Source organism: Piliocolobus tephrosceles, chromosome 9 (assembly GCF_002776525.5).
Source record: "Piliocolobus tephrosceles isolate RC106 chromosome 9, ASM277652v3, whole genome shotgun sequence".
Taxonomy (NCBI): Eukaryota; Metazoa; Chordata; class Mammalia; order Primates; family Cercopithecidae; genus Piliocolobus; species Piliocolobus tephrosceles.
The window spans coordinates 96083731-96110539 of NC_045442.1; the positions used below are offsets into that span (position 1 = coordinate 96083731).

The 26809-nt window shown below is 43.3% G+C and overlaps 1 protein-coding gene across 2 annotated transcripts in view; it reads right to left on the minus strand.

Annotated features, from left to right (window-relative positions):
• The window catches only part of CCNY (cyclin Y), a 237003-nt gene that overhangs the window by 167822 nt on the left and 42372 nt on the right, over window positions 1-26809 (minus strand). Inside the window, exon 1 of one of the 2 annotated variants that reach the window (XM_023218194.2) lies at window positions 20887-21125. The exons of the other annotated variant lie outside the window; for it this stretch is intronic. The gene's annotated coding sequence lies outside the window, so the exon portion shown is untranslated. Of the gene's footprint in view, window positions 1-20886; window positions 21126-26809 lie in introns of those variants that run through there. 2 annotated transcript variants of the gene reach the window in all.

A 26809-nucleotide genomic window follows, 5' to 3' on the forward strand; every position in this document is an offset into this window, starting at 1 on the left:
CTCTAAGGTAGGGTCTGTGACAAGCTACCTCCCAGAGATAAGGGGGGGAAGAAGCAAAAGCTAGCTCCTTAGGATCCCAAAGGTACAATATTTGCTTCTGAATAATTATAAAGGTTAGGGAACTTAGTAGAAGGATTTCAGGCACTGTGCTAAATATAATGACGTGGGGTAAGTAGGTTTGAAGGGAGGCACCACTGGAGACACCACTGCTGCCTGCACAGGGCCGCCTACCAGAACAACTTCCTGGACACTTGCGTTCTATTTCCACACTTCCTCTGAATACAAAGGTTTCCTACTAGCTCCAAGTTTGTTTTATGTGTGTGTTCTGCACAAAAGTCCATGCAGCAGTGACAGAGGGACCCCAGCCCTGGGAAGAAGACGGCTATGTGGTAAAGTGTAGGGTCCAAGGGGCACCTGGAGCTGCCAAGTGAGCAGTGCTAAGAATCTGCTCCCTCTGAGTCAGACCCCAGAATTGTAACAGACAGAAAAATTGATCTGACTCCAGTACTTTGAATTTTCCTTACCCAACTGGAGGTGAGATTATAACCCTTTGTAATTGGAATCCTAGAAACCCAGAGCTTAGAGGAATCCTGCAAGCCAGACAAGGCTGCCTGAACAGTCTGGGGCCTCCAGATCCTGCCTTGGGAACTTCACGGGGAGAGCAGGAAGAGGACTGCAGGGGCACTGGGACACAGCATCCAGCAACTCAAGCACCTCCAGCGACTGCTCCCACGCTGCAGGGTAGGAGTGCCAGGCCCAGCAGGAATCCTTTTTTCTCATGGGAAGTGTCCCTGAGGCCTAGGTGAAACTGTCTGGACCTCCTCACCAGCCCCTGGGGCATGGCTGGAGCGCCGTCTCCCCACCTGCCAGATGCAAGAACCCACAACAGAGAAATGGTTCATTTCGGAGTCAGTGAGAACACTGGGGCACCCTGGCCCATTAACGGTACCAGAAAGGTGGTATAACATTCAATTACGGAGGGCCAAGAAGGAGGGCTCATTCTGCAATTTACAGATACTAAGGCTGGCTGCCCACCACTCCACCTTCTTGCGGCACCTGCCTCTTACAACTCAGCTATGGGGTGGGGAGCACCCCCCATATGGGGTGGGGTGCGGAGGTGAAACTCCAGTTGGCCTGTCTGGTGAATGCTTTGGGAAGGTGTGAGAATGAAATGACCTGTTGAGAGAAAGCTTTTAAAATAATTATAGCTTTCCATACTCCAGGCTCTCTCCACTAGTTTCTGAACTGTGATCCCCCGATCCTATCACCAGGAGTATAAAGAACTGAGGCCAATTTTCACAAACGACCTTCACTGCTTCACACACTACGTATCAAGCACGTGCTATGTGCAAAACGCCATGCTGGAGATGAGAGGATGAAAGAGCCAGTCAGGATCCCAGCCCTCTGGAGCCCACCATTCACAGAGGCAAACAGAGGGAGTCACCATAGCATAACACAGTAACACGCACACTGAGACAGACCCAAAGTCTCTCTCACAGGGGCGCTATGCACCCCACAACACCCACACACTGGGCCAGCTGGGGGTGCTATAAAACCTCCGCAAAGGGTGAGTGCTGCCTCCATCCCCAGGAGCTAATGGAGAGGCCCAGCCCTAAACCCAGCCTCAGAGATGCACCCAGAACAGCTGAAGGTGAGGGTTTATCCTTTCAACTGAAAAAAGACAGCACACAGGACCTAAAAGTAACACACAACCAGGCGCTGACAGCGTCTCTCTCTGACCAACTTTAGTCGGACCGCTCTTAAGGCTCTTCCAAAATGGACCTCCACCTTTGGTCTTCCACATCCTTCTTTGCATCGCCTGACTTTGGCAAGAGCCCTGCTAAGTCAGTTTAGCTGAACTGCCCCCTCCTCAACATCTGATCACCGTCAATATGTGATGTGTCCCTCATCCTCCACCGTCCCCCACAACCCCCCAGGTGATGTCTGATTCTCCTGGCTTGCCCTCAGCAAGAATCCTCACTGGGTCAAGGAAGCTAGAATCCCGCTGACCCCTGAAGTTTCCTCCAGTAATTTCCATACAATGACCCTCGCACTGCTCCTTGGCTTGGAATTCCCAGTGGCCCATGCTGCACTTGGCATTGAGCCTGGTTTTATACTGGGATCTCTCCTCCCCTATTGCAACAGTTTTCCTGAGTAAAATCCATTTTCACCACCTTAACTACTATCCAGCTCTGGTTTTTTTCCCTAACAATGCAACAACACATAGCTTTTCCTCAGGAAGCCAGTACTATTACCCATCACTTTCTGGTAAAAACTTTTTAACTGTTAGTACCCCGGGTAGTGGGACCGCAGGGAGAAGACTGAGACAGTCATCTGTCTGAGTCACCTTTAAGGGAGCACACTACACAGCAAAGTGAGGAGGATAAAACAGAACTATTACTTTATTAAAGCAAACAAGGCTGCTTCATAGTACTTCTAGCTTTCTTCTTCAACTCCCAATTTTTAATTCCTATTGGGGCTGGGAGGGAGGGAAGAACACGTGGAGAATAAATGTGAAGTTTCCCAAGAGAAGCCCTCAGTGAGTTTTACAATACTCTCATTTAATTTTCCAAGGCACAGACTCACAGTGTTCAGAAGGTGAGGGCCCATGATGAAACATTTTCTCCTCTGCTTTCAGACACTGGGGTTACCTAAACAGGAGAATATGGTGTGGTCACCAAGGCCCTTCAAAACAGAGGCTAAGTAAGGAATGAAAAACATGCCCTAAAAGCAAAACAAACAAAAATCTTGAACTAAAAGGCACAAGAGGTCAGAGATACTTTAAATATTAACAAGTGTCTATGCGACAGCATACCAAAAGACCGGTCTGGCTGAAAACCAACTCAGTGTGAAAGCATGAAGTGCCACCCTTCCCCCCTGACCGGTCCAAACAATGCCCTGAAGCCGTGTGACCCATACACTTCAACTTCAGATCGGATCTTAAGCGAATCAACCTAACCCCCCTTGTCCCCATCATGAGTCTTTTAAACAAATGTGAGTTACTCAAGTCCGCAATCAAATGAACACTTTTATTAAACAATTTAAATCACAATTACTAGGCTTTTCACAGCGTGAAATTCTTTTAAAGAAAAATGCACATGTTAATTGAATCAAGGCAGTTTGGGCAGTTCTTGTATTTCAGCATTTTCACTATTAACCTATGCTTATAAGTTATCTCCACCAGGCTTCTCAAAGTGCAGGCAATTAACTAAAGCTTTAAATTAGGAGTGGAGAAATCAGAAAACAGACAGATGGTCTCTATGAGGTAGACTTGGGGATTACCACAGCCATAAGGCCATTTCTAGCTACAGCTCCACACCTTTTGGAGAAGGCTGTTTCCCAGCAGGAAACAGGAGGGGAAACATGAGTTGCACAAAGCACTGGAGAGTGAACTGAACCAAACACTGGCAAAGAAAGGCTCAACTCACTCCTGCTGTCTAGTCACAACCCTGTCTCAGGACAAACTGCATTTTTTTTTTTTTTTTTTTTTTGCTGTTATTTCATTTTCTTTCGTCTTTTATATAGAGTAAAAGCCTAGATTTGTAAACCTTTTTGTTTTTCTTAGAGACAGGGTCTCGCTATGTTGCTAGGCTGGTCTCTAACTCCTGGCTCCAAGCAATCCTCTAGAGTGGCTAGAACTACAGGTGCGTGCCACTGTGCCCACACACTGCTTTCTTTAACAGTCCACACACTGCCATCTGCCCTTTCCCTCCTGATGATACTCATCCAATGATGCCTTTGCCATGCACTAAAAGGCTGGAGAAAATGGCCTGGAAACCTACTGAATGCAAACAAGCTCTAAAGCCACAGCTTACCTAGTGAGCTGCCTCTTCACAGAGAATGGCTGGAAGCCAGGGAAGGGAAAAGATGTAAGAAAAACACAAGGGAGGCAAAACGAGCTGCAGGAGGCCTTCAGGTCAACATCAGCCTTTACACAAAGTCTCCAGGAGCAACCTGTGAGTAAGGCAGGTGTCCCTACAACAGGGTGGAAGGGAAAGTGGAAGGTGAATTTAAAAAGGAAACGCAGGGGTACTAAACGCCACCAATTTGCACTGGTTCACAAACATGCCTTCCCAAATAGTAACCAGGCCACGATTTCTGAGTCAATAAAAGACACAGGACACCACTCAGGACAATGACAACAAAAAGCCCAGGACAGCAAGGTTTGAGAAAACACTGCTATTTGATTGCCTCATCTTTCCTCCACAAGTCAATTCAACTCATCATATACTTATAAGAGCATCTCTTTACTAGATCTGTGTAAAAGAAAAATTTACTCTGGCACTTATTAAAATGGTGAGGAAGACTTTCCCAAGACTACTGTGATAGATGCTAAGACTATCCTAATAGGAGAAGGAGACAGAGCTCAACTCAGAAAACACAAGGCAGCTGGGGACTCAGCACCAATGAGCAGAGTGAGCAGGGTCAGTGGATGGAAAATAACTCACAGGAGACAGCAAGGGGAGGGGGATTCTTGCTGAAGATAGGCCAGGGGAGGAGAGCTCCAGAGTGGGAGGTTGTAGTTAAACTGACTTAGCAAAGCTATGCAGGCTGAAGACAGGACCCAGGAAAAAGGCCTGGTCAAAAAGAGGACTCGAAGGAGTCTGAGTATCATCTGGTCAAGGAGATGGTCATTGTCATCTAGGCTGGCTCTGTAATGGCCACAACTAAAGTCCTCCTGGCCGCTCCGTCTCAAACCTTCCCGCTGGTCCTGTCGCCTGGTCATGTCACTTCTCCACTCCCAACTCTGCTGTGACAGAGTTGCCGTACAGCTCTGAGGACTGGCCTGGCATTGGAGGCCCAGCTCCCCAGCCAACCCTCTCCTCTGCTTTCAGCCATTGGGGTCACCTAACCACATCTCACACTTCACTTCCCCACCACTAGAATGTTCTCAGTGCCATCTGGCCATCTGTCAAAATCCTTACTCCCTTCAAGATCTGGTTCTAATTCCAATGCCTCCAAAGCTTTCTCAGATACCCCAGCAGGACTGGACCTCCTCATCCTCAATGAGTCCACGGAACATTCTCTCTGTACCAGTAACTAGATTATTTTTTTAATAGCATTTAGTCCTATTTGAACTATGAGCTCCTGAAGGACAGAAAACCTGGTCTGGGTCCCTCTACATCCTTCACGACACCCAGAACAGCGCCTTCCTCTGGTCTTTACGTTCTCAACTTCATGGAGGACATTCTTTCCTCCTTTGCCATAAAAATCAAAATCTCTTTCAAATGAGGTAATACAACACCACAGACTTAAAACTAATAGTTTTTAATCTATTAAGTATGAAATGGATGATTCCCACTATATTTACGCAGAAGGAAAAAAATATAAAAAGAGTTCCTATCTTGAAAGATCTTGTAGTACATATCTTCTAAATTTTCTGCAATAAACATATATTTCTTTTACAAACGTATGTTCCTTTTATAATGACATAAAATGTCATTTTGAAAACATTTTAATGGAACAAATAGTAAGTGTTATAGGAATTTAGAGAAGGCTGCGGTTCCTGTGACTAGGAACAGGCAACAAGACAGTCATAGGAGAAGTGAGGCCAGCGCTAGTCAGGCCATGAAGGCTGGTGGATAAAAACAGAAGGAAGAGGGAACAAGAGGAGGACTGGTAGCAGGGGTGGAAGTAGAAGGGGGACAACAGGAAGACGGAGGAGGGGCAGAGAGAAGAATCACAAAGTGACAGTTATGGCTACCACTGACTGAGAACCTGCCTGATCCCAGGCTCCTCCCAAGCACGAGCTCATCTATCTTTGCCACCATCCAGTAAGGCAAGTACTATTATTCCCATGTTAAAGATGAGAAAACTAAAAACTAGGGTAATGTTAAATATAGTGAACCCCAAGTTTCTCTTCAAAGAATCAGTATGTCAGTAGGTTCAGCTCTCTTATTCTTTGATTCTCCATTTTAAAGTTTAACTTCCTGGTTCTCATTGCCCACTTGCTTCTAGTTTCAGTAAACAACTTTTCCACCAGTCCTAATCAGTAGTTCACATCTGTTACCCTGGTCATCTGCTCCGTCCTAATTCCGGTCATCCACTTTGACCTGAGTCACCCTTGGTCACCTGCTCTGACCTAAGTCACCTTTAGTTACCTGTTCCTAACTGTTCTTCCCACCAAACTACTCACCCTGCCACTCTGGCTCATACCCCTGACCTCTTTAAAATAGCCAATCGGAATTAGCTTAGACTGTGCGGTCCAACCCTAGCCAATAGGGGAACAACACAGCAGCAGGGGGTACCTGCATCAGGAATAACAATCCCTGCCCCTCCCCTGTTCAGGTGTGCTCTCGCCATTGTTCCATCTGCAACAAGCACCCTTTCTGCAGAAAGTAAAAATTGCCTTGCTGAGAGAATTAAATTTATGTTCGAGTGCTATTTCTTTGTGGCACTGGGGAACAAGCATTTCTAACAGTAACTTGCTCAAAGTCACACACCTCATCCATCTAGTAAGTGATGGAATCTGTGCTCTTTCTACTTTAAGACTATTTCAACTGAATTCTGTGTTTCCAAAGGGATTCCTGTATACTTGGCCTCAGGCCCCAGCTCAGCAGGGCCCTGGGTTCCCACTCATCTTCAACCTCAGCAGTTCCACTTTAATTCACGTTATGTATTTTATTTACATGTCATTAAAAATAATAATAATAATACAGGAGTTCCATGACTTCCAAAACTAAACAACAGTTTGAAAACCACCACCCTATGCCATATTGCCAACTACAAAGGCATCTTTGGCGGCGGGTGTGCTGAGCTGGGACTGAGGGAGGAAGAGGCCTGTCCTGCACATAGGCTGGGAAGCAGAGGGAAATGAGACTGCAACTCTAAGGCCCAGAAAGTTTGAGACACTGAAGTAAGGGAGAGGTAAAGGAGCGCTTTTATCAGGTGACAACTGTCAGTCATTGGTTCACACCAAAACCAAATCTGTAAGCACATCCTCAAAGCAGCCAGTATTTAAATAAAAAGTTAAGAAAATCTGTTGTTTTCTTTAGGGCTAGCTTTGATATACAAAATTTTTTTTTTTTTTTTGAGACGGAGTCTCACTCTGTCGCCCAGGCTGGAGTGCAGTGGCTGGATCTCAGCTCACTGCAAGCTCCGCCTCCCGGGTTTACGCCATTCTCCTGCCTCAGCCTCCCCAGTAGCTGGGACTACAGGCGCCCGCCACCTCGCCCGGCTAGTTTTTTGTATTTTTTAGTAGAGACGGGGTTTCACCGTATTAGCCAGGATGGTCTCGATCTCCTGACCTCGTGATCCGCCCGTCTCGGCCTCCCAAAGTGCTGGGATTACAGGCTTGAGCCACCACGCCCGGCCCACAAAATTTCAAATACCAAAATAAACACAACAGATACACAGCTCTATTTTAAAACCACCTGAATGTGTGCCAATCTTGCAGAAGAACATGGGTTTCCTCAGTATCCGGATCCTGGGGGGAAATACTGTCTGCTGGCACACCAGGCATCCTGGGCAACTATTTTGGGGCGTTTTGCTATCCTAGGTTTGCTTCCTACTAATTAATCATTGCAAGGCATTCAGACAAGGTCAAAATTAATTGACAAGAATTTATCTATACTCAGCCACAAGTGCATGGTCTTCAAATTATGCTACCGTGCTGATTTAATTTGTATGCTATATTTTGTACAAACAATCTGATAGTTCTCATATTTTGAGAGTATAATCCTTAAAAGCAAGCCAATGAATGCTTGGTAGGAGATCTTCCTCATTTTCCATTAAGTAAACACTGAGCTGATTTATGACTAAGTGATACTCTGTTTAGGAGAGAGCAGTCTTCAGATACACAGGCAATAATTCACTTTGTTCATTTTGTTCTATGCTCATGACCAGTATCAGACAATGCCTTTATGAGAGAAGGCAACAAAAACACATTCTTATTGCATACCCAAGTTTTCTTCCAAGCATGAAGAATTGAGCCTGGCATTTCACAGTTTTATGGAAGTCAAGATAAAAGGGTTTTTGAGTTCTCACTACTTTAAGAGTCACAATTCTCAGCCGGGTGTGGTGGCTCATGCTTGTAATCCCAGCACTTTGGGAGGCCAAGGTGGGTGGATCATGAGGTCAGGGTTCAAGACCACAGCCTTGCCAACACAGTAAAACCCCGTCTCTACTAAAAATACAAAAATTAGCTGGGCATGGTAGCAGGCGCCTGTAATCCCAGCTACTTGGGAGGCTGAGGCAGAAGAATCACTTGAACCCGGAAGGCGGAGGTTGCAGCGAGCCGAGATCATGCCACTGCACTCCAGCCTGGCAACACAGCTAGACTCCGTCTCAAAAAAAAAAAAAAAAAGCATAGTTCTCTGTTTCTTCACAGTTTGTTCATACGTAAAATCAGGGAGTTGAAAGAGTTCCCTTTAGCTCAGCAAACACTTACTAAGCACCATTATATGTACACCAGGGGCTGTGGTAATGCCAGGATTCAAATATGAAACAAACAGTGCCTGACCTTGAGAAGTCTGTAAAATGTAGTAGCAGTAGTAGCAGCAGCAGTAAAATATATATAAACAGACAACTTCTAATATAACCTGATACAGATGAGGGTTCTAAGGAAACACAGAAAAAGCCTATGGCAGGCAGAATAATGTACCCAAAGAGTACACCTCCTAATCCCTGGAACCTGCAACCTTACATGGCAAAGGGGAATTAAGGTTGCAGACAGAATTAAAGTTGCTGATCCACTGACTTTAAAAGAGATGTTCCTGGGATTATCTGGGTAAGCCTAAAGTAATCTCCCTAAAAGGGGAAGAAGAAGGCAGAAGATAAAGGGATGTGCTGACAGAAGTATACTCTAGACATGTGAGGCCACTGGCTTTGGAAACAGAGGAGGGGGCTGTAAGTCAAGGAACGTAGGCAACCTCTAGACACTGGAAAAGGCAAGGAAACAGATTTTCCCTGAGAGCCTCCAGAGGACCGCAGTGCTGCCAGCCCTTTGATTTTAGCCCAGGTCAGACTTCTAAACTAGAGAAGTGTAAGAACACATTTGTATTGTTTTAAGCCAGAAAATGTATAGTAATTTGCTGTGGCAGCAACAGAAAATGAACACAGAGCCTTTCCGCTGGAAAATGCAATTATTTGTATGTCAAAAGAGAATACTCATTCCTACCAATGCTTCCATCAGCCACATCCAACAAGGAGAGGAAGCTCATTAAATCTAAAGCTTGGTGCAAAAATGCAAATGTCAAGAGGTATATATCCATCATGTGACACTAAGTTTCCAGTGCCTGCTCCCAGAACATCCTTCATAGACTCGCCAGTCAACAGAGTTGTGATGTGGGTGAAAAACTACTAGCCAATACAAAGCCATAACTATTCATACAGAAACTGCAGTGCCACCTAGCACTTCTGTGCCACATACATGAGTGTTCCTCTGGGCCTTCTGAGATGTCTGCTCTCAATCTATTTTGCTTCAGCCTTTGTCAACTGAGACACTACAAATACAGCCTACCATGGAGCACAACATTTAAATGTGATACCAGGAAAAGCTACAGAAGACAGCCCACCCCCAGCCTGGGGCCAGAGCATCTCCTCCTCTAGAATTCTCTTTATGAGTCAAAAATAGCCCCACAGTTACCTATCAGGCCACATTCTGAAATGCTAAGGGAACACGAAAACACACAAAGGGGCTGCTTCCTCCTGGACACTGGCGCAGCATTTGTTCACTTACTTGAGATGACTCAGAGGAACACAGCCTCAGCAGGACTAAGGCCAGAGGGGAAGGGCCACACCTAATTTGGCTATTTTCAGGAAAGCTGTGCTTCAGTATGGAATCCTACAGCTGTGTTCAGAATCCACCAATGATCTGTGACTTTAAATATTCTTACGTGGATCCTGGCAGTGAGCTCACTCAGGAAGAAAATGCTTAATTCTACATGCTATACATTAACTACTAAATTTATTTATACAAAACCCAAACATTTAACTTGCCTTATAAAATACATTTAGAAAACTTCCCACAGTAAGTTTTTAACTAACAAGCAAACTGTATGTGTATGAGCACTTTTCAGAATACATGCACACCTGCACTCCCCTCCTCCCTTCTGTGGATTCCTTTCCTTTCTTTATCCACCTCTTCTTGGCATTATCCCCTGGCATCTTCCCTTGCATATCTGATCAATCGACAGTTTGGAAGCCATTCTTCCCACCATCCTTCTCCCACATCTGCCCCACATAGAACACCAAGCAGGCAGTCTTATGGTGGCCCAGAGCTCACTGCTGTCCAGCTGTGAAGCAGCCTCCTCTGCATTTCAATCCCGAAGGGGCAGAACCCTCAAGCCTCAGAACCACCTTCATCACCAGACATTCTTAGGGGAGCTCCCACAACCCCTCAGCAAGCTACAGGGCAGAAGGAACTCAGCATCCTGAGGAAGAAAAGGACTATCTCACTAGCAGTAACTTTTTTAAAGCAATCAATAATAAGTTTTGTTTTCCTTTGTTCATAAGTTAATCAAAGAGGAGTGGGAGATTTTTTCCTGTGTATTTTTTAAGTCAGTCTCATTTCTCTCCCATAAAAGTTCAGAATAGATTTACCTCTAGAATAAAAGGACAGTAGAATTCCTCTCAGTAGTGTAGTATATGTTGGCAGCTCAGGAGAGCATAAAATTTAGTACTAGCTATGTTTTGGCCCAACAGCAGGAAAGCACTGAAGGGCCCGCTGGTGTTCACTGAAGAATGTGAACGTGCACAAAGGCAGCACTGCAGTTTGGGCCGCTGCCAGCTTTTCACTACCAACGCTTTCAGAGATTTGTACCGCCCCCCATCCCTCCATAAAAACCAAACAACAAACAAAAAACAGGTTTTACTAAAGACCTTCATTATTAAAAATCAATGAAGGAATCTTGACATATCTAAAGAATGCACTTTCCACACTGAATCAATCCTACAAAAGTAACAATATACTGTAAATGCCTCATTTGAAGATCAGTTCCCAGAAAACCTCCAGGTTTCCTTCAACTCTGTCAATATTGGAAGGCTGTACATTGCAAGATGTGCTCACACAAGTCAGCACCAGTGGACTCCAAGTCCATTTAAGTCATCAGTTTAGCGAAACCTGCATTCTCATATTGTAAAAGCCAATAAGTATCATATTTTTATGATGGAAACTGACATAATGGGATACTGCTTATATACAATAAACTTTAAAGCCCCAAACCATGAATACTACCTAGTATTTATTCTCCTAGACTCATTCACCACCAAAGAACAATCAAGTCTAACTTTGGATATCAGAGGCCCCTTCCTCACCTGTCATCTTCTAAGAACCAGGATGCATAGCTCTCTTAAGAGAGACCTGCAGGACGAGAAAAGCTGCCATGCTTTACCAGGAAATCCCTTTCCACTCCAGACCTGCCTTTTCTCTAGCATCGAGGTTAATGGGAGCTAAGTATATAAAAAGTTCCACAGACTCTGACATGAATACAAAGATTTAAAAAAGATAAATTCACAGAATGTAATGTATGGCTTCTCAACCAGCTGGCCCCAAGTTAAGCATCCCCAGGTCACTAGCTCTCTTCTACAGGAACGTGACACAAATTTTTGGCTAAATCTAATGAAATTGCATATCCAGAGGTCCAAAAGCACACCCATTTCCTATCCTTCTGTTTCCCATTTCAATCGGATGGCTGGGGGGTGGGGGAAACAAAGACAAAGGAGCAAGACACTTAAAATATGAGAAACGCTAGGGCAGATATGTAGTGACATTCAGAGCTCACATATGCTTATGGTAAATTCTGTTTTTGTGCTCAATGAAATCCACATGATGCTGACCTTTTCTCTTTTAAGAGACTGAGCAAAAGGCCGGTACCACTCTCCACCAAAATCACTAAATATCTAATTCATGGAAGAAGAGATCACAAAGTTCTCATTTATGGAAGGCACCCCAAGACTGTATGGTTCTGATGACACACACTGCAAAGTGCAACTGGGTTTTAAAACTTTATTATCTAATATTAGGAAGATCGCAGTGAAACTCAATTTCACATGTTTTAAAGAAATACCAGGTATTGGTAACAACATGGGGCAACTGGAATATTCTCACCTTTGCTGTTGGGAGTATACACTGGCATAACCACTTTGGAAAACTGTGGACAAAGCATTCCACAGTTTAGATTTTATTTTCACTAAGTTAATCACAATAACAACAACAATTATAATTACTGAGCTCTTAAATGTACTGTCTCCCATAGTTTTTTTGTTTTGTTTTGCTTTGTTTTTTCATTATACTTTAAGTTCTAGGGTACATGTGCACAACCTGCAGGTTTGTTACATACGTATACATGTGCCATGTTGGTGTGCTGCACCCATTAACTCATCACTTACATTAGGTATATCTCCTAATGCTATCCCTCCCCCCTCCCCCTCCCCACAATAGGCCCCGGTGTGTGATGTTCCCCTTCCTGTGCCCAAGTGTTCTCATTGTTCAATTCCCACCTATGAGTGAGAACATGCAGTGTTCGGTTTTCTGTTCCTGCGATAGTTTGCTGAGAATGATGGTTTCCAGCTGCATCCATGTCCCTACAAAGGACACAAACTCATCCTTTTTTATGGCTGCATAGTATTCTATGGCATATATGTGCCACATTTTCTTAATCCAGTCTGTCACTGATGGACAGTTGGGTTGATTCCAAGTCTTTGCTATTGTGAATAGTGCTGCAATAAACATAAGTGTGCACGTGTCTTTATAGCAGCATGACTTATAATCCTTTGGGTATAAACCCAGTAATGGGACGGCTGGGTCAAATGGTATTTCTAGTTCTAGATCCTTGAGGAATCGCCACACAGCTTTCCATAATGGTTGAACTAGTTTACAGTCCCACCAACAGTGTAAAAGTGTTCCTATCTCTCCACATCCTCTCCAGCACCTGTTGTTTCCTGACTTTTTAATGATTGCCATTCTAACTGGTGTGAGATGATATCTCATTGTGGTTTTGATTTGCATTTCTCTGATGGCCAGTGATCATGAGCATTTTTTCATGTGTCTGTTGGCTGTATGAATGTCTTCTTTTGAGAAGTATCTGTTCATATCCTTTGCCCACTTTTTGATGGGGCTGTTTGGTTTTTTCTTGTAAATTTGTTTGAGTTCTTTGTAGGTTCTGGATATTAGCCCTTTGTCAGATGAGTAGATTGCAAAACTTTTCTCCCACTCTGTTGGATGACTGTTCACTCTGATGGTAGTTTCTTTTGCTGTGCAGAAGCTCTTTAGTTTAATTAGATCCCATTTGTCAATTTTGGCTTTTGCTGCCGTTGCTTTTGGTGTTTTAGACATGAAGTTCTTGCCCATGCCTATGTCCTGAATGGTATTACCTAGGTTTTCTTCTACAGTTTCTATGGTTTTAGGTCTAACATTTAAGTCTCTAATCCATCTTGAATTAATTTTTGTATAAGGAATAAGGAAAGGATTCAGTTTCAGCTTTCTACTTATGGCTAGCCAATTTTCCCAGCACCATTTATTAAATAAGTAATCCTTTCCCCATTTCTTGTTTTTGTCAGGTTTGTCAAAGATCAGATGGCTGTAGATGTGTGGTATTATTTCTGAGGGCTCTGTTTTGTTCCATTGGGCTATGTCTCTGTTTTGGTACCAGTACCATTCTGTTTTGGTTACTGTAGCCTTGTAGTATAGTTTGAAGTCAGGTAGCGTGATGCCTCCAGCTTTGTTCTTTTGGCTTAGGATTGTCTTGGCACTGCGGGGTCTTTTTTGGTTCCATGTGACCTTTAAAGCAGTTTTTTCCAATTCTGTGAAGAAAGTCATTGGTAGCTTAATGGGGATAGCATTGAATCTATAAATTACTTTGGGCAGTATGGCCATTTTCACGATATTGATTCTTTCTATCTATGAGCATGGTATGTTCTTCCATTTGTTTGTGTCCTCTTTTATTTCACTGAGCAGTGGTTTGCATTTCACCTTGAAGAGGTCCTTTACATCACTTGTAAGTTGGATTCCTAGGTATTTTATTGTCTTTGAAGCTATTGTGAATCTGTCTCCCATAGTTTTCACAACAACCTTATGAGAAAAGTTTTGCTGTTATTTTTCCCATTTTGAGGAAATGAGGAAGTAGGCCATACAAGTTTAAGTAACTTGCCCTAAGTCAGTGTCTCAAGCTCAGCACTACTGGATGACTGGGGCTGGTAATTCTTTACTGGAGGGGTACAGGGGCTGTCCTGTGTACCACAGGACAGTTAGCAGGAGTCATGTCTTTACCCACAAGATGCTAATAGCAGCCCCTGTCCAGTGATGACAACTAAAATGTCTTCAGACTTTGCCAAACCTGCCCTGGGGGCAAAATCAATGGAGAAGCACTGTTCTACATGATGCTAGAGATAAGAGTAGAGAAGCTAGGGCTCCGACTGAGGTCTTACCACTGCAAAGGTGCCACGGCCCCCTCCCAAGAGAAGGCATCAAGTCCCCTTTGCATGCTCCAAGCAAAGGAGCCGGCAGGAGCTCTTGCCACTGTCGCACACACAGTCTGTCAGCACTGCAGACAGGACTGAGAAGCTTGACAAATATCAAAGTGAGATGAAGCTATACCAAGCACCAGCAACTTCTGGCACAGAGTAATCCTTCAATACAAATAATGCCCTGTGTAACTGTCTTCCTATCCTAATGGTTCCAGTTCCACGTATGAAAGATTCTCAATCTCTTCACTTAAAAACAAATCATAGAAAAAGCCTTCTGCCTACAATGGCATATCTAACACATTATAGACACCTAGGAAGGATCATTTTTTAACACATCCTCCATCTATGAAAAAATATTTTCAGTAATAGTTATGTAAAAATCATTAACTATTATTTTCTAGATCTGTTCTTTAGTTTTAATACAACTGTCTTCAATGATAAGTGATAAATTTTAATTTTACAGATATTATTTTTGTACTTACCAAGCAAAAATACTACACCTCACGGTTTGCATTCTGTTTCACTATTTTAATTTTTAAGGACGCTTGGACAAAAACTCCAAGTGATCACACAGAGTGACAATTATAGTTATCAGTAACACTATCATTTATTTCAAATCTACTGTTTAAAAGCAGATATATGTAATACTACAGGGTTAAATACACAAGACTGTCCTAAGCAAGCTTTCTGAACAATTCTAAAGTCTTAAGAAGTTACTCTGGAAATGAATGCAAGCAGCTGAGTCCCCATGTGTTTAGGGCTAACTATATAATCAGGAGTGTCAGATTTAACTTCCGTGCTGCATACAGTATCTTTTTTTTTTTTTTTGAGACGGAGTCTCACTCTGTCACCCAGGCTGGAGTGCAGTGGTACAATCTTGGCTCACCGCAACCTCCACCTCCCGGGTTCAAGCAATTCTCCTGTCTCAGCCCACCCCCTCCAGTAGCTGGGATTACAGGCACATGCCACCATGTCCAGCTAATTTTTTGTATTTTTAGTAGATACGGGGTTTCACCATGTTGGCCAGGCTGGTCTCAAACTCCTGACCTCAGGTGATCCACCTGCCTCGGCCTCCCAAAGTGCTGGTGTTACAGGCATGAGCCATGGCGCTGGGCCTACAGTATCTATTAAAGGCTAAGTACTCCAGAAGTACTCATTTGAAGCGTACATATATATTATTAAAACTCAATAAAGCAATTATTTAGAACACCGACAAAAGATTTTCGAGGAAAGAATATCACCGACATTGTTTAGAACTGCAGGCAAAATTCTAGACATTTAGACTTTACAGGCATACTTCTGGATGCTTTTATTAGTGTTATTAAATCCTCCATAGACAATGCACACCTCATCACCGGCACTGGAGCAGACCACTCCCACCACCCCAACCTTAGGATGCTGCTGTCTGCCTATCAGAGTTAAAATGGTACCGAGACTCTTTAGGCCCAGAAAGTCAGTTGCAAAAGAATAACGGAAAGAGAAAAGCCACAGAAAATCACATTGAACGAAACAGTGAAGGAGTGAGATCTCTTGGTTCCACTTCTAGCCGGACCTCAGCTGACTGTGTATGTCAGGCAAACTTTAAAACTTCTTCAGGCAGTGCGGCAGAGAGGGTGAAGTCACAGGCAGCTGGCTGCAGACTGGGAGACCCCAGGCAAGGTTCTTCATCTCTCTGGGCCTGTCAGTTTTCTCATCTTCAAGAGAGGAAATATATTTGTATCTACCCTCAAGAGGCTATTGGGAGGTTATAAAAGTAAAGCATGTGAAGTGCTCTGTATGTGGATAGTTGTACCTGGACAATATCTTAAAATTACTAAATTTGGGTAATATATACTCATCACACTATTCTCTCTAATTCTGCATAGTTTTGAAACTTTTTGAAATAAATGTTTGAAGTTAGTTATTATCAAGTTCCTTAAATATAACACATAAGAGAAATAATCACCTCCAAAGTCTCTTTGGGCTCTAAAACTCTTTTATATATTCCAGACTGGAAGGAGAGGATTCCCACGTGGAAGTCAGGAGTGGGAGAGAAAGGGAAAAACATTAGAGAAATAAGCTGTGACCACCAGTCACCACCTCAAGTGATCACTGCATAATTGATGTTTCACACATAAATGCTTCAATTATTGGATGCTGAGCTGACTCCAAGCATTCATTACAAAATACAAACCAAAATGGGACCAGCACGTCCAGATCCAAGCCCTCGGGGATCTAAGACTGGTGCCTGGCAGCCTCCTTAACTCAGTATCTGTTGGAGTTCAAGTCCTACTTGCTTCCAAAACATCTTCCAAGTGTAACCTAAGCAATATCTGGGACAGTGTTCCAAGTACAAACGTTCGAATCACAAAGTAGTCCTCTCATACAAACTATTGACTAGTTCGCATTTTTTTACTGTGCTGTGTGGACTGCTTCATATGACAGCCTAGGACTGATGAGTACCAAAATTCCTGGAGAAGATAGCTCTGCTTCTCCTCCTTGTGTGGTAAAATGGGATTTCAAAGCCTCCAACAGATGGTTCCATCATCCGCTGGCCCAGCTAAGTTTCCTCCCAACAACTCTCAGGGTAAAAGGAAAGAAGGGGTAGGGGGCAGATAAAGGCAACGGCAAGCAAGAGAGAATTCTCGGTAAAAGAAAGCAACATCCCTGCATTCAGGGCCTTCCTACACCATGTTATCTTCTTCTCCCACAAGCTTCGCTTTGTTCCCAATAGGCCAACATTCTAAATCAGCTGAAACACATCACTTCTTCACCAGGAGGAAATGTGGAGTTCCAGGATATGCAGAGCTGTGATCATGCAGACTTCAGCTAAGTCAACAAGTTCTGCCAGTAGCTCACTCAGTCACTCCCTTTGCTGGTTCTAAGTCTTGAACTTAGAATCAAATTGCTATTTGCTAGATTCCTTGAGAAAAGATGTAATTTCCTGTAATACAGAGTCTGACTCCATTTCTGACATTTGACTGCTGACAGTTTTCAGGCCCCACCACTCCCCACCTTCCCCTTCTACCCCCATCTAGGCAAGCTGATAAGAAAGCCTGGGGCCCCCTCCTTTGGCACTGGCAGGAAGTTCAAACCATCCAGGTCCAGGGGGGCAAGGAAGGAAGCCCTCGACCAGCCCCAACCCCTAATCATGCAAAAGCCAAGCCAGTCTCCTTTCCCTGCTCTCTCAAGACACTTTTGGACCGGAGAGTCTGCCTGCCCTCCCCCAAAAGCCTTACCATGTCAATACTTAACCTTTTCTTACTCTCTGGGTGCATCGTGAGGTCTCATCAGGCTGACACGTGAACCACACTTTGTGTGGGTCCATCCCACCTCTGTACAGTGGCAACAGCATTTCCCAAAGTAAAAGATCCTGTATACTCCTTTCGACCTTCATCCAAAGATGCATGGTGCATCAACTCCACCAATGTCTCCCTTGACTCTGGCCATGAGAAACCTCTGTCTCAGTTTCTCACCAATAAAGCAAGCCTAGTGCAGCTGCAAACCAGTATGCATTAGGAAGCAGAGGCTGAGGACAGGTGCCCATTCCACTCCTAACTAACCAGACAATTCTAGACAATGCCACTGACATTTCTGAGTCTCATTTCCCTTACCTATTAAAGAAGTGTAACAGAACACCCGCTGGGCCTAACTAGTAAGATCATGGTAAGGACCGAACGGGGCAGGATGTGGAACAGCGCTCTGCAAGCCATCCTGACCCACGTGTTCTAACTCCCCCGGCACGTCCTGGGCTCCATCTCCCTCATCCAACACTCAGCTCTGCCCTTCTACTGTCCTTCTAGCTCCCTGCTCAAATAGAAAAACCCTCCTAACTTTTTTCAACACACATACACCCCACCCTAGCCAAAGAAGCAACCATAGAGGGCTCTGGTAACCTCTTCCAGGAAGTCACCCAATATAGACAACTTAGCACCAGCACTCCATTCTCACAAATTCTCCCAAAAATCGTTTCTTCTTTTATATTGTAAAACAGTCAAGATCACACCCACCAAAGCCAACCAAAAAGACACAGGCTCTCATCACACAGAAGTCAGAATTCTAGAAAACTCATATCTACCACCATGAGCTTGAAAGCTTCCCAATAATTAAGACTTTTCTGAGGCGGTCAGGGATGACACTAGCAAATGTGATTTTAGACAGAATAATGAAATGAGTCAATATTTGGAAGATCTGCATAACTCAGTGAACCAATACTTTTCCAAATGACAAAGCATGATGACACAAAATCTTACATGTGGTAACAGGTCCATTTAAAGTATGACAGATCAATAAACTTTAATATAAATGATTTCAGATTCCACAGTGCAACTAGCCTTTAACAAACTACCATTTGTCATGTTTTGAGGTAGTGTCAAAGAATATCCATGTTATCTCAAAAGTCTGTAAAACAATATTCCTTTCTTTTCCAATCACATCTGTGTAAGGCTGAATTTTCTTCACATACTTTCACAAAGCAACATAGCACAAAAGACTGATACAGAAGCACATATGAGGTTCTTGCTGCTTCCTACTAACCAGATATTAAAGATATAAAAGAAATGTAAGGTAATGCTACCCTTCCCACTTAATTTTTTGTTTTGAGGATTTTTTTAAATAAAAATGTATGTTAACATATAATGGTTACATTATAATGTTATTTTAAAAATTAGTATGTTTTAATTACAAGTTTTAATTTCTAATATAACTCTACAGACATAAAAATTCTTCTCTACAATTTCTGTTATTGAGATGTAATTCACACACCATCAAATTCACCAATTAAATATGTACAGTCATGCTTGCTTAATGACAGGGATATGTTCTGAGAAATGCATTGTTAGGTAATTTTGTTGCTGTGCAAACGTCATAGAGTATACTTACGCAAACCTAGACAGTCATAGCCTACTTCACACTTGGTTATATGGGACAGCCTGTGGTTCACAGGCTACAAATCTGTACAACATGTTAATGCCCTGAATACTATAGGCAATTGTAATACAATGCTAAGTACTTGTGTTTCTAAACACAGAAAAGGTACAGTAAACATATGGTATAAAAGATTAAAAATGGTACACCTACACAGGGTACCAATCATGCATGGAGCTTGCAGGACTGGAAGTTGCTCTAGGTCAGTCAGCGAGTGAGTGGTGAGTGAATGGGAAGGCCGAGGACGTTACCGTACACTACTGTCAACTTTATAAACACTGTACACTTAGGCTACACTAAATATATATTTTTTTTTAAAAAAAGTAATTATACTATGACATTACAGCAACACTTGGTGATAGAAATTTCTCAGTTCCACTATAATCTTATGGGACCACCAACGCATATGCAGTCAATCCTTGACCAAAACATCATTATGTGGTGCCTAACTATACAATTTAGTGGGTTTTTAGTACATTCACAAAGTTGTACAATCATCACTGCTACATAATTCCAAAACATTTTCATTACCCTAAAAAGAAACCCCAAACCCTTTAGCAGTCACTCCCATCCTCTTCTCCCCCCATCTCTGGCAACTACTAACCTACTTCCTGTCTCTATTAGATTTCCCTGTTCTGGACATTTCACATAAGTGAAATCGTAATATATGTAGCTTTTTTATGACTGGCTTCTTTCACTTACCATAATGTTTTAAAGGTTCACCCATGTTGTACCAGGTTATCACTACTTCCCTCCTTTTAACGGCTAAATAATACAGGCTGAGCATCCCTCATCTGAAATGCTTAGGACCAGAAATGTTCCGGATTAAAGGTTTTTTCGGATTTGGGAACATGTGCATTATATGCTTATCAGCTGGCCATCCCTTATACGAAAATCCAAAATCTGAAATGCTCCAATGAGCGTCTCCTTTGAGCATCATGTTGGCACTCAAAGTTTTAGATTTTGGAGCATTTCTGATTTTGGATTTTCAGATTAGGGATGCTCAACCTGTATCCCATTGTATGGATATACCACATTTTGTTTATCCATTCATCCACTGATGGACATTTGAGTTGTCTTCACCTTTTGGCTATCACGAATAATGCTGTGTACATTTGTGTATACATTTTTGTATAAACATGTTTTCAGTTATCTTTGGCATACACCTAAGAGTGGCACTGCTGGGTCATATGGTAACTTCATGTTTAACTTTTTGACGAACTATCAAACTGTTTTCCTCAGTGGCTGTACCATTTTATACCAGCAATGTACGAGAGTTTCAATACTTTTTAACACTATACATGGTGTCCTGTGACCAAAAAGTTTAATAATTGCTGTGCCAGGTTGTGGGCTGCTGAGATAAAAGTCCCCTTCCTTGTGAGGTCATCATGTGCTACAGAAGCTCAGGCTTAGAGACAGAGTATCTGAGCCACGACCCCTCAGAGCTTCCAAGGCACAGTACAGGGAATGGCTTTACTGCACCCAGCCCACCCCAGGTATGAGCAGTCCTCCTTTCAGTGTCTTCCACTGGTGCCTGGGGCTCTCAAGCCACAATGCCCACCATTCTGTTCTCACCCTCTTTTACTTTCCACCTCAGTGTGTCTTCTCTTCCTCTTGCTTCTGCTGAGCTCCTCACCGCACACCTGTCAGGTCATCACGCCTTCACCTCTTCTCCCTTCCTGATGATAAGAACCTGCTTCACCTATAGACACAATTTCTCTCTGTGCTGAGAGAAAGAATCCCAAGGTTAGACCCTCTGTGAGTGAGGTCTGCAATATTTATTACATCTGTGAAGCAGCAAAAACTAAGACTTCCCTATACTGAGCAAGCCTCAGATGACTTCTGGAGAGAACAGTTTCCCTGAACTTCAGTACCCTAACAAAATTCAAACAAGATGACTCAATACTTAGAACATTTCCCCATAACCTGTGAATACATTACCTCATATAGCAAAAGGGAATTAAGGCTGCAGATGGAATTAAAGCTGCTAATCTGCTGGTTTCAAGGTAGAGAGATGAGCCCAGATTTTCCAGGTGGACCCAACATAATCACAAGGATCCTAAAAAGGGAGGCAGGAGAGCCAGAGAGAGAAGATGTGAGAAGAACTCCATCTACCACTGCTGGCTTTAAAGATGGAGGAAGGGCCTGAAGCCAAGGAATGTGAGAAACTTCTAGAAGCAAGGAAGAGGCAAGAAAATAGATTCTCCCCTAGAGCCCACAACAGGAAACACAGCCTACTGAAAGCCTGATTTCTGCCCACCGAGTCCTGTGTCAGACCTCCAACCTACAGCACTATACAATAGTAAATGTGTACTGTTTACACCACTAACTCTGTGGTAATTTGTTATGGCATCAGTAGAAAATTAACACAGTGTAAGTCCTCCTTTAAAAAAAAAAAAATATGGCCGGGCGCAGTGGCTCACACCTGTAATCCCAGCACTTTGGGAGGCTGAGACGGGAGGATCACGAGGTCAGGAGATCAAGACCATCCTGGCTAACATGGTGAAACCCCATCTCTACTAAAAACACACACACAAAAAAACTAGCCGGGCAAGGTGGCGGGCGCCTGTAGTCCCAGCTACTCAGAAGGCTGAGGCAGGAGAACGGCGTAAACCCGGGAGGCAGAGCTTGCAGTGAGCCGAGATCCGGCCACTGCACTCCAGCCTGGGCAACAGAGCAAGACTCCGAGTCAAAAAAAAAAATTACATATATATATACACTTTAAAGAATCGCCCCCTTCCTAGTCTCATACCCCAACTAATTTCATAAGATAGAGGCCCTGACCTGGCCACACTCTTTCCCCTTGAGATTGTCAACTTCCTTTCTTACAGTCTGAGAACGCTTACTCTTAAACCCTTTTTTCCATCAAATGACAAGCATCCGAGAAGCTGCTTAGTATCACTTGGTGGCAAGTGTTGATAATTCGCCTCTGCCTTCTCTGCATCCTCATTTTAACAATCCAAAACTTCTTCCATGGGCAATTATTTCATTTTCCACCCCCTTTTTTGCCACTATCTTTAACATATTTACCCTACTTTTCAGAGACACATACATTAGAACCACCAGTATGCTATAAATATTAAATGATCCAGATTTATATTCATAAACATGGACACACCTGACAAACCAAGAAACAGTTCACAAAGACCACAGCTGCATGGCCATTCCATGAAATACTTTTAACTGGCTCAATGAGGAAACCATATTCCACCTGCAACTGTAAAACATCTCCATACAATATCTTGGTTGAAAGTGTCATTTGTCCCTAGTCTCTACAACAAATAAGACATATTTTACAGCACTAAAAATTAATATGTACTCATTTATCACAAAGATGAATGAGAGATAAAACCCCTGTGACTAGGCCGTGGAGATCAACAGGGCACTCTGATGAAACATTTATATTGGTTTGTCAAGTTCTCCTAGAGCAAGTTTCTTTTCCTGTTTTCTATGAGGAAGCATCTGTGTTCCTACTAAGAAACTGAAAGGATCAGCTACCCAGAAACAATGTCATATGCATTAAAAATTAATTTTAAAAAAATTAACCCCATGCTATCATTCCCTCTCTGGCTTTGTAAACTATATAATATGTACACTTTACACAACTGCTGCACTAAAACTTCTAGGCCTCCCCATTTGTTCTACAAAGGAAAGGGTCAAAAAAATAAATCATTAAATATGTCCAGAGTTCTGTGGGCAAAAACAATGCAAAGGGGCTTTAATTGGGGAAACTAACGCTATAAGCTGCACTGCTTGCTATAAATGTTATGAACACCTTATTATGCGTCATTTCCAACCAGTTCCCAATCTTCAAAAAACTGTACAAAATGATACTTCCTTCTATGCAATTAACGTGAAAAAAGTTATTTGTATGGGGCACTTTAGAAAACAAGTTAATACAGTTGACCTTTGAACAACTCAGGAGTTAGGAGAAACAACCCCTTCATGGAGTTGAAAATCTGTGTGTAACTTCTGACTCCCCAAACACTTAACTAACAGCCGACTGTTGACTGCAACCCTTACCTATAACACCGTTGATTAATATATGTTTTATATATGTATATACCATATTCATACAACAGAGTAAGCTACTGAAGAGAAACTGCTATTAAGAAAAATCATAAGGAAGAGAAAACAGATTTACTATTCATTAAGTGAAAGTGGATCATTATAAAGGTCTTCATCCTAGGCATCCTCAGGCCGAAGGCAGATGAGGAAGAAGAGGGGTTGGTTTTGCTGTCTCCAGGGGAGCAGAGGCGTAAGAAAATCCATGCATAAGTGGACCCAGTTATAAGAGGTATGCTGTTCCTCTTTACTATAAATATATATATATATAGATCCATGTTAGAAATACAAAGTAAAGTACACCATCCTTGCCCTCAACATAAATAGGGTGGGAGGTGAGCACACTCCTCCACCAATCACCATCCATCCAGGTGTTCAACCCAACACTGCAAGGAATCCATTGCTGACAGCTGCAGCATGGTCTACTAAGCACCTACAACGGAGTCAGGCCTAGGTCAAATGCTTTACAGGCTTTGTCTCGTTTATTCTCCTAACAGCTCTAAGAAGTAGGTTTCATTATCCCCACTCTGTAAATCAATTAAGTGAATAAAGAGACAGGATGCAATCACCCAAAACCGCATCAGGAAGAAGCAGGGCGAGGATTCAAACTCAAGTCTTCCTGACTCAGGCTTGTCTTCTGATACTTCATGAAAGTTTTCTTACATTTTATTACATTTAAAATTATCCCTGCATTTTAAAATCCTTTCAGTTTACAATTTAGCAAAGGAAGTAAGAGCATGAATAAAAATAACCACAACTGGCCAGGTGTGGTGGCTCACGCCTATAATCCCAGCACTTTGGAAGGCTGAGGCAGGTGGATAACCTGAGGTCAGGAGTTTCAGACCAGCCTGGCCAACACGGTGAAACCCTGTCTCTACTAAAAATACAAAAATTAGCCAGGTGTGGTGGCAGGCACCTGTAATGCCAGATACTCGGGAGGCTGAGGCAGGAGAATCACTTGAACCCGGGAGGCAGAGGTTACAGTGAGCTGAGATCGCGCCATTGCACTCCAGCCTGGGCAACAAGAGTGAAACTCCGTCTCAAAAAAAAATAAATAAATGAAAATGACCACAACTGTAAGCAGTAGTTCTCTATGAAATGGGATACACAGTTAACTGACATAGAACAGACACAAAGAAGAAAAGTAGGGCAGGAAGGGCTGATGCCCAGCAAAAGCACAAGCCAGAGTGAGCAAAGGCACATAATCGGGAAACAATGTAGGGAGGGCTCAGAGAATGACAAGTGGAACAGAGAGTCTGAGAGGGCCAAGAGTGAGAGAAAGGCCAGAGCTGGCTGAGCCACACTTCATGCATGACCTCTGCATATCCTGGAAGGCCCAGGGCTGATTCCAGGGACTCAGTGAATCATCTAAGGCTTGTGAACACAGGACTAAGACCACAGAACACTGACTTTTGGAAGAGTAATCTTTGCAGAAACAATTCAGGCTGGCCCATGCACACTGCTAACACGTGCAACTCCTCTCCTAATCGGCAGAAAAAAATGAAGCCACCTGAATGCAGCCACGCCTCCTGCTTTCCCCTCCTCTCCTTCCTGTCAGGGTTAATGGGATCCCTGAAGTACCCTCATCCTTTCCCTCCTTCTCCATAGTGACTCCTTTCATTATTTTGAATCTCTCCCTCTAACCTGGCTTCATCCTCTGAGACTTCAAAGCACATATGCATCCGCCAGTTGGGGGAAAATGTAAATATAAAACACAGTACCTGACTTTTCACACCCCAGTCTCACACAGGAGTGGTCTGCCCTTGTTGCTGCATCCTTTGTAATCTTGAATGTCAGCAATTCGGCTTCTGTCCCCATTGAAATCTTTCAGAAACACACCAGGCTGCCATCAATCACTCATCAAATGCAATGAAACTTGCTCAGCCTTCATGGACTTGCTTGAGAACTCAAAACTGCTGATCCTCCTCCTCATCTTGAAGTTCTTTCCTCCTCTGACTTCTGTGGCTGCTTCTTTTGGTTCCTGCACCAGCTCTGACCACCCTTCTTGGTTTTCGCTTCTCCCCATGCCTCAAAGACATAAGTGCCACATGGCCCAGGGCCTCCACCCTGTGCCACAGCTTCCCATGCCATGGGAACAGTTACAGCATCTCTACTGTGTCCCAGTCCTCCTCCCAAGCTGAGGCCTCACGTTAAAACTGTAGGGAGGATGAAAGTACCTGTCACCAACAGCCAGATTTGGTTGGAAAGGTCAGTATGAGAAATTAGAAAGGCAGGTGGAGGTGAGATCATGGAGAACCTTACATACAAGGGAAAGTCAGTGAAGGTGACTGAGAAGGAAAGTGACTTGTTCAAAGGAGTGTGGATGGATGACTAGCCTGGAAGGATTGTGAAAGATGGACCTAAAAGCAAAGAGACTAAGGCAAGGAAGACAATTAATCCAGGCTCAGTAAATCAAGGCAGGAACTAGTGTGGCCACAATTGAAACAGAAAGGAAGGGGAGGTCTCTTGAGAGTCCAAGTTAAATAACAAAGAAGCATCAGCTGATATAATGTCCAGGTCACCTCTCATCAGTCAGTCACTACACAGGTATCACATTGCTTCCGTATCCCAGCGCTGGGCTGGGCGGTGGTACTACCAACATGATCCATACAGTCCCTGCTTTGAAGGGACACACAGGCTACACAGAGAAGTCAAGAAAAGAAATCCAGCCCTCTTAAAACCATTTTGAAGAACAGCAAGTAAAATAACCCAACAGACAATCAATAATGAATAGGTTTTAAGAGTTTTATCCCAGCTGGGTACAGTGGCCCACACCTGCAATCCCAGCACTTCGGGAGGCCGAAGTGAGCGGATCATGGGGTCAGGAGATCGAGACCATCCTGGCTAACACGGTGAAACCCTGTCTCTACTAAAACTACAAAAAATTAGCCGGGTGTAGTGGCAGGTGTCTGTAGTCCCAGCTACTCGGGAGGCTAAGGCAGGAGAATGGTGTGAATCTGGGAGGTGAAGGTTGAAGTAAGCCAAGATCGCCCCACTGTACTCCAGCTTGGGCGAAAGTGCAAGACTCCATCTCAAAAAAAAAAAAATTGTTTTATCCAAGATCAGATACTTAACCAAAGGAAGAAAAGTAGTAATTGGGAAAATATGAGGCACTTCATACTACCTGCCTAGTCTCTGGAATAACTGCACACAATAAAAACAGAGCCAGAGAAGATTCCTAGTCATTATCATCCAAAGTCTATAGTTAGCTAAAGTTATAATGACAATGTTCAATATAGGCTTCATACTTAAGTCTGTTTCCAGGCACAGAGCAAGTATACATATAAACACCAAAAGAATATGGATGAGGAACGGCCAGGCACGGTGGCTCACGCCTATAATCCCAGCACTCTGGGAGGCCGAGGCGGGCGGATCACAAGTTCAGGAGATCAAGACCATCCTGGCTAACACGGTGAAACCCCGTCTCTACTAA